The following is an 11,109-nucleotide window of genomic DNA, read 5'->3' as shown; positions in this document are numbered from 1 at the left end:
GTGGGTGGGGCTCCATAGGGTTTTACCACTGGGTCGTTTCCACACTCTTGTGTGTCTCAGTTTCTCTCTTTAGGGCCCGACCCACTCCAAGGGGGCTCACAACACTGAGTGATCAGCTCTCCTATGTCTTTCCTGGATGAGCCTTCTTTCAATTAATTTTGTTGGAGTCATTCCCTATAGGATCACAAGGAGTCAACCTGGGCATTCTCGCTTAGGTTTGCGGTCGGTCACCCAGGGGCTACTTTTGGCAGGGAGGAATAAAATGCCCTTTCTCTTCCAAGCTGAGGATCTGAGTCTCTCATTTATCTGCAAACAGAATAATTCCGTTTCCTCTTTCACAAATGTGAAGAAAAGCTACTGAGATTAATTTGGGAAATGGAGAGACCCTGTAGATTGCACATCCAAATCAAAATTAGGGTCCCAAACAGCAATTTCCTAGGAAAAGAATAAAGAAGGCCCATCATCCAGGAGCAGCAGGTTAGGGGCTCAGGAGAGCTAACCAGTTCCTCCCAAGGAGGCATAGGTTGGTTTGGCCCCAAAGGTCAGGATATCTTGACGTGGGGTATTACAGATTACAGGTGAGCTTATAGATTTTTTAATTTGCAACTGGTTAAAGAAATGAAGGTTTGTCTAAAGGCTTGGAATATTTTGAGCTAGGATACGGAATTCTGCTCATCAGAGACAAGTCACTGAACAGATACTGGACATACACCCAGACTCAGGTGATCTGTTAAGTAAATTGAGGACCTGCAGGTGTGGTTTTAGCTTTGTCTTAATGGCCTTAGGGCTGTTAGTGAGTTACAAGAGTAACCCAAGGAGGGAAGGGGGCATGACGAGGCCTGTCTGAGCTCTCTTCTCATGGCCAGCAACTCAGTTTTAGGTGTATTTCTGGAGTCTTGTTGGCCAATAGGGGGTTCACTCAGCTGGGGGCTGGCCCTCTCCACATGGTGCTCCTCTCTGGCCCGGCCCACCAGAAACATCTGCTTCCACTCACATTTAGACACTCATTCACATCTATCCACTGCTGCCACCCATCGGATGGTCCCCAAGGGTGGTGCCTTCCACTTAATCCCTAGAAGTCCAGCACTTCTCTGGCATATGAACAGATACACATCGTGCACAGGATGCCTGGACAGTGGAAGGGTGTCCACAGTCCATTCAGGGAAGGGCCTCAGGCTGCTGGGAAGGAGCCTGGAAGCACCTTGACTGCTGTTCTCTCCTAGGGACACAGAAGTTTCTTGTCCGCAGGAGTCACCTGTCAGAGACAGGAAGAGCAATGGTGAGCTCTTTCAGAGGCAGCAGGTACTCCCCTGCTTCTCCCCAGACCCTGCCCCTGCCTGTCCGATTGATCTCTCCCAGAGGAGGCTCTCCCTCCTGGCTCTCCCTCCAGGCCTCTCTCTGTGCCCAGTCCTGTAACCCCGCCTTTCTTCTTTGGGGGGTTCACACAGGTCATTTTCACTGAGTCCCCAGTTGTAGCTTAGCCCTTCCTTCTGTTCTTTCTTTGCCTCCCTTCCTCTTTACCTCCACCCGGACTACTTCCTTTTCTTTTTCCAGCATGATTTCAGTCAAAGCAGGTTAATCCCTCTGGTTTTGCCTCACATGGCCAGCAGAGGACATTTCATAAAAATTAAGGCTGCTGGCTTTGCAGACGCTGTTGCTTCTTACAATCATCTTGTATCAGCCATGGTCAACCCCAGCATGTTCTTCTATATTGCCGCCAACGGTGAGCCCTTGGGCCACGTCTCCTTCGAGCTGTTTGCAGACAAAGTTCCAAAGACAGCAGAAAACTTTTGTGCTCTGAGCACTGGAGAAAAAGGATTTGGTTATAAGCATTCCTGCTTTCACAGAATTATTCCAGGGTTTATGTGCCAGGGTGGTGACTTCACACGCCATAATGGCACTGGTGGCAAGTTTATCTACGGGGAGAAATTTGAAGATGAAAACTTTGTCCTGAAGCATACAGATCCTGGCATCTTGTCCATGGCAAATGCTGGACCCAACATGAACGGTTCCCAGTTTTTCATCTGCACTACCAAGACTGAGTGGTTGGATGGCAGCATGTGGGCTTTGGCAAGGTGAAAGAGGTGGAAGCCATGGAGCGCTTTGGGTCCAGGAATGGCAAGACCAGCAAGATCACCGTTACTGACTGTGGACGGCTGTAATAAATTTGATTAATGTTTCAACCACCAAACCATTCCTTCTATAACTCAGGAGAGCACCCTTCTACCCCATTTGCTCGCAGTATCCTGTAATCTCTGCTCTCACTGCAGTTCTTTGAGTTACATATTTTCCTTAATCCTCTCCATGTCTAGCTGGATTGCAGAGTTAAGTTTATGATTATGAAATAAAAACTAAATAATAAAAAAAAATTAAGGCTGCTGACTTTTGAGTCTAGGGGCTCCAGCCACCTCCCAAAATGTTCTGAGTCAGGGTGACCCGAGTGGCCCGTATTTGTTTGGGGAATTAGGCTCAGCTCTTGCTCCCACGTGTTTTCCCTTCCCCAGTGGTCTGGGCTGGGTCCCTGAGCCACCTCCTCTCTCTCCCCAGTGTGTCCCATCTGAGCTCTGGAGGCCCAGCACAGCCCTAGACTTCTCAGGTGCTCCTGAATGTCTCCTGGACTAGGCAGCTGAGGGCAAGGTGACCATGAGATCATGTGTTTCTATCTCTCCATGAATGAATGGGGACAGAGCATTGATCAACACAGACGTGGTTCTCATCCTCATGGAATTTACATTCTGGTTGTGGGGAGGGGTGAAAAAATAGTACGGTCTCTACTTGAGTATAGAAGGATATATATGTTGTAGCACAGCATTCCACAAAGGAACTAGAATAGGGTCATACGAGAGAGTAAACTGGGGTAAGGGGAGTGCCTTAACTGGGTAGCAGGGAAGGGTCCCTGAAAGGGTGACATTTGAACTGAGGCCTAAAGGAGCTCTCCATAAGAGCTAGGTGGGGGAGCACACTGGGAAGACAGGACAATTTGTGCAAAGGCCCTGAGGCAATACAAAACCACGTGAAGAAGAAACTGAGAGGACAGTGTGGCTGGGGCAGAACAAGTGCAGAAAAGAAATAAGGTCAGAGACGCGACGGCAGGGGGTGGGGGGAAGCACATCATGGAGGCCTCTGTAGTAAGGATTTGGGGTTTTATTCTCAAAGTAATAGGGAAACTTTTGAGGATTTTAAGCAGAGACAGGCAGTGATATGATGTATGGTTTTTCAAGACCCCTCTGGTTACTTGTCTGTGTGTGTGAGCATCTAGTCTCCCTGTCTGTCTGAGCTTCATTCCTCCCCATCGCTGGGGGAAGCCTCCTGATTGAGGGCCTCCTGCTGGGCTCCAGCCGCTGGTCCTTTGTGCCTTTCTCCCTCTCCTAGTTTCACTGTCCACCCACACAGACCCACTTTCTTTTTTTAACATTTGTTAAGTTTTTAAAATTTTGAGACGGAGTCTGACTGTCGTCTTGGGTAGAGTGCCATCACAGTTCACAGTAACCTCAAACTGTTGGCCTTGAGCAATCCTCTTGCCTCGGCGTCCCAGAGTGCTGGGATTATAGGTGTGAGCCACTGCACCCAGCAACATAGACCCACTTTCTAGATGAGGAAATGTAGGTTCTTTGTGTCTCTTGACGAACTAACCTTACATCCTATTGTTTTCTGTAGATATCCATGATGTTCTGGATTTGAGTGAATACCACAGACTTTCTGACCAGGAATTATTGGTAAGGAAGAGTGCTGCTTTCCCCTGAGTCCTAGTTCCCTGCCCTCTCTTGCCTAGACAGAAGGGACTGCAGGCCCTGTGGATTACTGAGGAATTTTCATTCTGGAGCAGAAGTCAAGCCACAAGTAGTTCCATGGTCCTACCTCTACTGTCACTGCCTTCCCACTGTGGCCACCTAGAGGGCATTCTGTTGTGCTCCTCTGCAGGTGTTAGGTAGGTCTGGATGGGCAGGAAGAGGAGGGAGCATTTCAGGCATGGGAGTATGAAAACAGCAAAGCTGAGTTCCTTTGCATTCTGCCTGCTGGCCTCCTCTCCCTTCCCTGTACAGCTCTCTTGTAAAACTCCCTTTTATAAACTTAATAAAGGGCCACGAGGTGGGAACTATGGCAGGAGCCTGAACTCTGTAAAGGTATAGATGTATTTCAAATATACATGCATGGTAACCAGCCATTGTTTCCTAGCTGGCTTTCCTATAATTGGCTACTATTCTTAGCTTTCTTCATTGTTCCCATAGATAGCATCACCCTTGTGAAATCTGAGACCAGTTTTTGAGTTATCTCCCGGGTCCTACATTCTGGTGCACCAGCTGACTTACCCAGACCAGTGGCCCATACTAAGGAACTGACTCAATTAGTCTTGTGACCCCCATCCAGGAACTAATGCAGTACAAAAGGACAATTTCTGCTTCCTGACCCTCTCAGTTCATCCCCAGCCAATCAGCAGACACAGTTGCCTAGTTCTTTGCCCACCAAACTATCTTTAAAAACCCTTTCTCCCAAATTCTTAGGGAGGCAGATTTGTGGATTTTCTTCCATCTCCTCTCATGGTGACTATGATATTAGACTCTCTCCCTGCCATAACACCTGCTTCCTCTTGAGCAGCGTGCAGTGAACATGCTTGGGCGGTAACACCGTCTGATAGGGCATAAGAAACAAGATCTTCCTCCATGACTCACCCCGCCCTGCTCAGAGCACAGCTTTGCTGGGGAGTTATGCTGAAGACAAACTCTATTTACTCTGGCCTGTGGAGCATTGAGAGACTTTTATAGAGGCTGTGCTTGTCTCCAGTCCTGGTGACCCTGCTCCTTTAGTATCTCTGAGGTGGGGGTCGTGGGGGTATTGGGAAGAGAGGAGGTGGGAGGGAATGGAGTAAGTACTTGGAAAAAACATGTTTCATGTAATTTTCTGTGTAAAAAACAGAACCCCAACCAGTTGTTTTCATGACATGAACTAGTCAAAGTCAGCTTTTGATTTATTTTTACTAAAGGTACTGAGACGTCAGGACGGCATGCCAAGCTCAATTCAGAGGAGGGCTGTCTCCGGAATTTAGGCTGAGCTTCAAGCCCCTCTCCACACCACAGGCTCTTTCCCATTTTTATCCCAGTCCTGCACCCCCTTCAGTCACCATAACCATCCATAACCCATATGGGAATGCATATAGGAGCTAGACACATAGATTTTGAGGTCAAACTTGTTGAATTCAAATCTGGTTCCCATCCCATTGCTAACTATGTCTTCTCTGGCAAGTTACTAACCTGCAGTTAACCCACTAAAGTCATAATTTCAGGGGCTAAGAGTATGGATTCTGGAGCCAGCCACGTGGGTTGGAATCCTGTCTATATTACTTGTTAGGTATGTGACCTTGGGCAAGGATATTCATCTCCGTTGGGCCTCTGTTTCCTCATTTGTAGCATGGGGATAATAACGTCTACCTTGTAGAGTTGTAGTGAAAATTGAAATATATATATGTGTGTATGTTTTTGCATATGTGTATACGTATATACGTAGCTCTGCACACAACCTGTGTGTGTGTAAGTCTATAGATGTATGTATGTATATGCCTGGCACATAGCAAGTACTTATAAGTATTGGCTGTTGCTATTATTAATATCTTATTTATTTTTTATTCATATGGTTGTCAGCATGCAATATTGATATTTTTGTTTAGGATATGAATAAACTGTGAGAAAAATGAATCATTTGTTAAAAGCATAAGTAAATCATAATACAGATAGTATATGAATATGGTAAAAATTGTGATATTGATATTAGATAACTGAAGTGAAGCCCTAGGCTGACCTTGGCATCCTACTGTCCACTTTGACTCTTACTGGTTCCTACTGACTTTGATCTTACCTGGTACTCCTTTTACTTACTGGATTCCTGCTGTGTCCTGCCAGGAAAGCCAGCTCCTTCGGTTCCTGTTAAATTCTTCTTGTAGCCCTTTCATTCTTTCTACAACTCCACTGAAGAATAATTATTCTCATAAGAATTCAAAGTCCCACAGTCACTCTCCCCTCCAGGAGATACCTGTTATCTCGTAGGTCGTAGATCACTGGTCCTCCAAATGTGGCTTCTGGCCCAGCAGCACTAGCATCACCTGAGAACTTACTAGAAATGCAAATTATTTTTGTTATTAATATTTTTTTTCAGATTTATATGAGGGTAGAAATGTTTAGGCTACACTGTTTTTACTTCCAAGATAAAGTTATAGTTGAACCCTTCCCCTGGGGGGTGTTCTGTATACCCCAACAGAACATTAGGTGAGAACTTGCACATTAGGTGAGAACTTGCCAATCACCCTCTCTCCTCCCCTTTCCCCTTTCTCTTCTCTGTCCTCCCCGTCACTAGAATATACTGGGGTTTTTCTCTCATGTGTATTTGTCTATGTATTGGTTTCATATTGGTATTGAGTATATTAGATACTTGCTCTTCCATTCTTGTGATACTTTACTAAGAAGAATGTGTTTCAACTCCATCCAGGTAAATACAAAAGATGTAAAGTCTCCATCTTTTTATGGCTAAATAGTACTCCGTGGTATACAGATACCACAGTTTGTTAATCTGTTCATGAGCTGATGGGCACTTGGGTTGCTTCCACATCTTAGTGATTGTGAATTGAGCTGCAAAAAACATTCTCATGCGAATGTTTTTGTGGTAAATGATTTTTTCTTCTGGGTAGATATTAAGTAATAGGATTGTGGGATTAAATGGAAGGACAACTTCTAGTTCTTTGAGAAGTCTCCATACTTCTTTCCATAGAGGTTGTATTAGTTTGCAGTCCCACCAGCAATGCAAAAAAGTATTCCCTTCTCTCCACATCCACACCAGCATCTGCAGTTTTGGGGTTTTGTAATGTGGGTTATTCTCACTGGGTTAGGTGATATCTCAGAGTGGTTTTGATTTGCATAGAAATGGCAAATTCTTAACCAAGCCAGATCTGCTGAATTGGAAACTCTGGAGATGGGGCCCAGCAACCAGCCCCTTAGGCGATTTGGGGCATGCTAGGTTTGAGAACCACTGTCATAGAAGAAAAGTGGGTCAGGTGGCTTATGATGTGTTTTATGTGTCAACTTGACAGGCTCAGGGGTGCCCATGTAGCTGGGAAAACATTACTTCTGGGCTCAGTACCCGTAGCACAGTGGTACATGTGTCCCAGCCACATGTACCGAGGTGGCAGGTTCAAACCTGGCCTGGGCCAGCTAAATAATGACAATTGCAACAACAAAAAAAATAGCTGGGCATTATGGTGGGAGCCTGTAGTCCCCAGCCACTTGGAAGGCTGAGGCAAGAGAATTGCTTAAGCCCAAAAGTTTGAGGTTGCTGGGAGCTGTGATGCCACAGCACTCTATTGAGGGTGACATACTGAGACTCTGTCTCAAAAAAAAAAAAAGAAAAAAAATCATTACTTCTGAGGGTGTTTCTGGAAGAGACTGACGTTTGAATCAGTAAAAGGCCTCCCTCACCAATGTGACCAGGTGCCATCCAATCCATTGAGGCCCCAAATAGAACAAGAAGTTGTAGGGAGGGTGAATCTGTTCACTCTGCTTGAATTGAAATATCCATTTTCTCCTGCCTTCAAGATTTCAGACCGGGACTGAATCACACCCCAGCTTTCTTGGCTCTCCAGCTTATAAACAGCAGGTCATGGGTGGGACTTCTTGGCTTCCATAATCACAGGAGCAAATTCCCATATTAAATGCCTCCTCAGAATAAAAGAGGCAACATAATGTGAAAACACTTGGCAAAACTGCAAAATACTTCTCTCTTGTAAATTGTAGCCAGAGAAGTAAACTCTTTACAAGAGCAATTCTTTCCAGTGGCCACACAGCGGGCAGATTATGTTCACATCTGGATAGACTCCCAAAGCATTCCAGCTGCAGTTTCTCCCATGCCACTCCTGCTCAAGAGAGGGAATGTTCAGCCTTTGACTCAGAAGTTCCAAGGGGCAGGAGGAGACGTCTCTGCCTCTGGGCGCCCCTTAGCTGTTCCCTGGTCCCCAGCGCTAGCCAGGCTTAGCACCAAGCAGTCTCTACATTTGTGTTTTTTTCTTCTCCTACTGTGACTTTTCCCCTCCCTGGTTCTGTCTGCTACTTGTAAGTGACCCCTTTTGTTGCCCCCAACATTATGGCCCTCTCCTGATCCCTTCTGCTCCATGCCACCAACAGTCCTTCCCAGAGCACAAGCAGCCAGCTGGGAACCTTGCCTTATTCTCATTTCATGTTGAAGAGGGAAGAGGTAACCTCCCAAAGGAAGTCATCAGGCTCTTGAATGAAGTTGCAGGCTGGAGCTGCCTCAGTCTCCTCTGTCTCTACTGTAGGGATGGGTTTTTACAGCAAGTTGGGCTGTGACACCTGCCGAAAGCCAATGGTTGATAACTTCTTTGATAAAAACCTAAAAAATTTCCATTCTTCTCCAGAACTGATCCATAAATCTAATTATTGATTTGCAAATACAGACCTTGGACACTTTCCCAGTATTCTTTTGATTTCCAAGTTCAGGTATTTCAGAGATATCTTGAGAAGCCATGTCAAGTGGTGGTTGAGAGCAAAGGGTGGGAGCCAGCTGCCTGGGTTCCACCCTACCTGGGCGCCTTTCCAGCTGAGTGTGCTTGGGCAAGTCCCTTAGTCTCCTGTGCAGTAGTTTCCGTCCTTCTGAATGGAGGTAATGACAATGACTGACACATGGGGTTTGGGAAGATAGAACAGATCTTCTCAGGACAGGCTCTGGGATGGAATCCTTACCTTCAGTCCCCTGGCCACAGTGGAGTCCTAGTTTGATTCCAGTCCTTCATCACACCCTCAGCTACCCTCAGATTTGCTCCCTCCTGGTCTGACTTCTAGCTAGTTTTTATTCCTACTCCAGAGTTCAGCTGCAGACCCACTGTGCGTGGGCAGTGGGGTCACTTGGCTTGGACCCCACACCTTTTCTTCAGTGTGGGAAAGGCTTATTAGTCCCTGTGCAGTCGAGGGAATTGTCAGTCTGCCTCCCTCCGCCTTTCTCTTTCCCCACACACCCGCAAGAGACCTCTGTGGACGTACAACAACTTGTGGCACTGTCTCCAGCCCGCACCCAGCTTGTTTCCATGAGAAGATCCTTGTCCCTGCTGTTGCCTTTGCCTGGAGTGTCCTTGACCCAGATCCTTCTATGTCTCCTCTCTGCCATCGTTCCAGTGTCTTTCCTCCGAGCACCCTTCTGCTGCTGAAAGACTCCTCTCTTCCTTATTATACTATTTTGTTTTGTTTTCTCATCATGCTTTACCAAAACCCGGAATTGTCTTATTTATGTCTTTTTGCTTGTCCCGATGATGGTGGGGGAGCCGCTCAGGTCACCGAGCTGGTTTTGTGTTGCTGCAGTCAGAACTTTGTTGTGCCAGACCACGGGAACCACACACGTAGGCGTGCTTTCAGGTTAAACCAACAAGTTTTTTTTTTATTTGCTGCCTCTCACCACTGCCTGGCCTAGAAACCGGGAGGAGGAAACCACACTGATGTGATTATTAACTATCTTGAGACTTTTATTAGTTTGATCGAGTACTAACCATTTAAAGAGCATCCTGCCCAAATGCTCGTCCTGAAGGGTGGAACCCCTGTTTCTCCCACTCCAGTGCTTTTCCAGAACACGGACTTTGTGAGTACTGTGGCTTCTGTCTCATTCACTGTAATATTCTCAGCACCTTGAATACCAGCTTGGAGCAGGTGCTCAGTAAACTGGTGATGAAGGAATGAATGACGGACACGTAAGGATGTAGGCAGGTATCCATACCTCTGGATAGGGGTGTGTCTTTTTCTCCCCAAATCCCTGCAGTGAGGACCCTTGGGGAGAGCTAACAGTGCTTTCCAACAGTGCCCAACTATTGGTGGGGATGGAAAACAGCATGGAGGTTCCTCCAAAAATTAAAACTCGAAATATCATATGATCATGAAACCCCACCTATGAGTGTATAGACTGAAATCAGCACGTCAAAGAGACACCTGCACTCCCGCGTTAGCTGCAGCACTCTTCACACTAACCAAGACTCTAAGCCATCTGCCAGCAGATGGATAGATAAAGGAAGTGTGCTGTAGACACAAAGTGGAACACTACTCAGCCTGAAAGGGGCAGATATCTTGCCATTTGTGACAGTAAGGAGGAACTTTGAGAATATTGTGCTACATTAAATAAGCTAGGCACAGAAAGAGACCTATCACATGATGTCACGTATATGTGGAGTCAGAAAGACTGATCTCTTGGAAGTAGAGAGGATGGGCCAGGTGAGGTGGCTCATGCCTGTAATCCCCGCACTCTGGGAGGCCTAGGCAGGTGGATTGCCTGAGCTCAGAGTTTAAGACCAGCCTGAGCAAGAGTGAAACCCCCATCTCTAAAAATAGCCAGGCATTGCGGAAGGCGCCTGTAGTCCCAGCTACTTGGGAGGTTGAGGCAAGAGAATTGCTTGAGTTCTAGGGTTTGAGATTGCTGTGAGCTATGACGCCACTCTAGCCAGGGTGGCAGAGTAAGACTCTGTCTCAAAGTAGAGAGTAGAGTGGTGGTTACCAGAGATTGGGGGAGGGGATGAACGGGGGAAGGGAGAAGTTGACTAAGGGGTACAATGCTTCAGCAGACCAGAGAGATGAGCTTTAGTGATCTACAACACAGGAGGGTGGCTGTAGTAAATAATAAAGCAGCGCAAATTTTCAAAATAGCTGAAAAGAATAGGTTCGAAGTATTTGCACCATAAAAAAAGGATAACTATGTGAGGTGATGGATTTGATAATTAGCCTGATTTAATCATTCCATATTGTAGATGTATATCAAAACATCACTCGTATCCCATAAATATATAATTATTATTTGTCAAATAAAAATAAAATTAAAAAATGAAACAATGTTGAGCCCACAGCAAGCACTTCATAACATTTCCTGCTCTGCCAGGACCCAGGCAGACACGCCCGCGAGTGGATTCACTTCCCCTGCAGGATCCTGGCCTGCAGCCCTTTTTCTCTCGCAGCACAGCTGGCTGCTGGGGTAACATTCTCGCAGGGATTCATTTATTGTGGAGCCAAGACCACAGTGCTGCGGAATCCCAAGGGCAGGCTGGCAGAGCAGCTCCTCTTCCACAGGGAAAGCCCTGCTCCT

At 46.4% G+C, this 11,109-nt stretch overlaps 1 pseudogene; it reads left to right on the top strand.

Annotated features, from left to right (window-relative positions):
• Positions 1–1,662: 1,662 nt before the first annotated feature.
• On the top strand, positions 1,663–2,162 carry LOC100954739 (annotated as a pseudogene).
• Positions 2,163–11,109: the final 8,947 nt, after the last annotated feature.

This window comes from Otolemur garnettii, unplaced genomic scaffold (assembly GCF_000181295.1).
Source record: "Otolemur garnettii isolate 467f Iridium unplaced genomic scaffold, OtoGar3 scaffold00100, whole genome shotgun sequence".
NCBI classification, from domain to species: Eukaryota; Metazoa; Chordata; class Mammalia; order Primates; family Galagidae; genus Otolemur; species Otolemur garnettii.
This window is presented reverse-complemented; position numbering and strand designations above follow the sequence as displayed.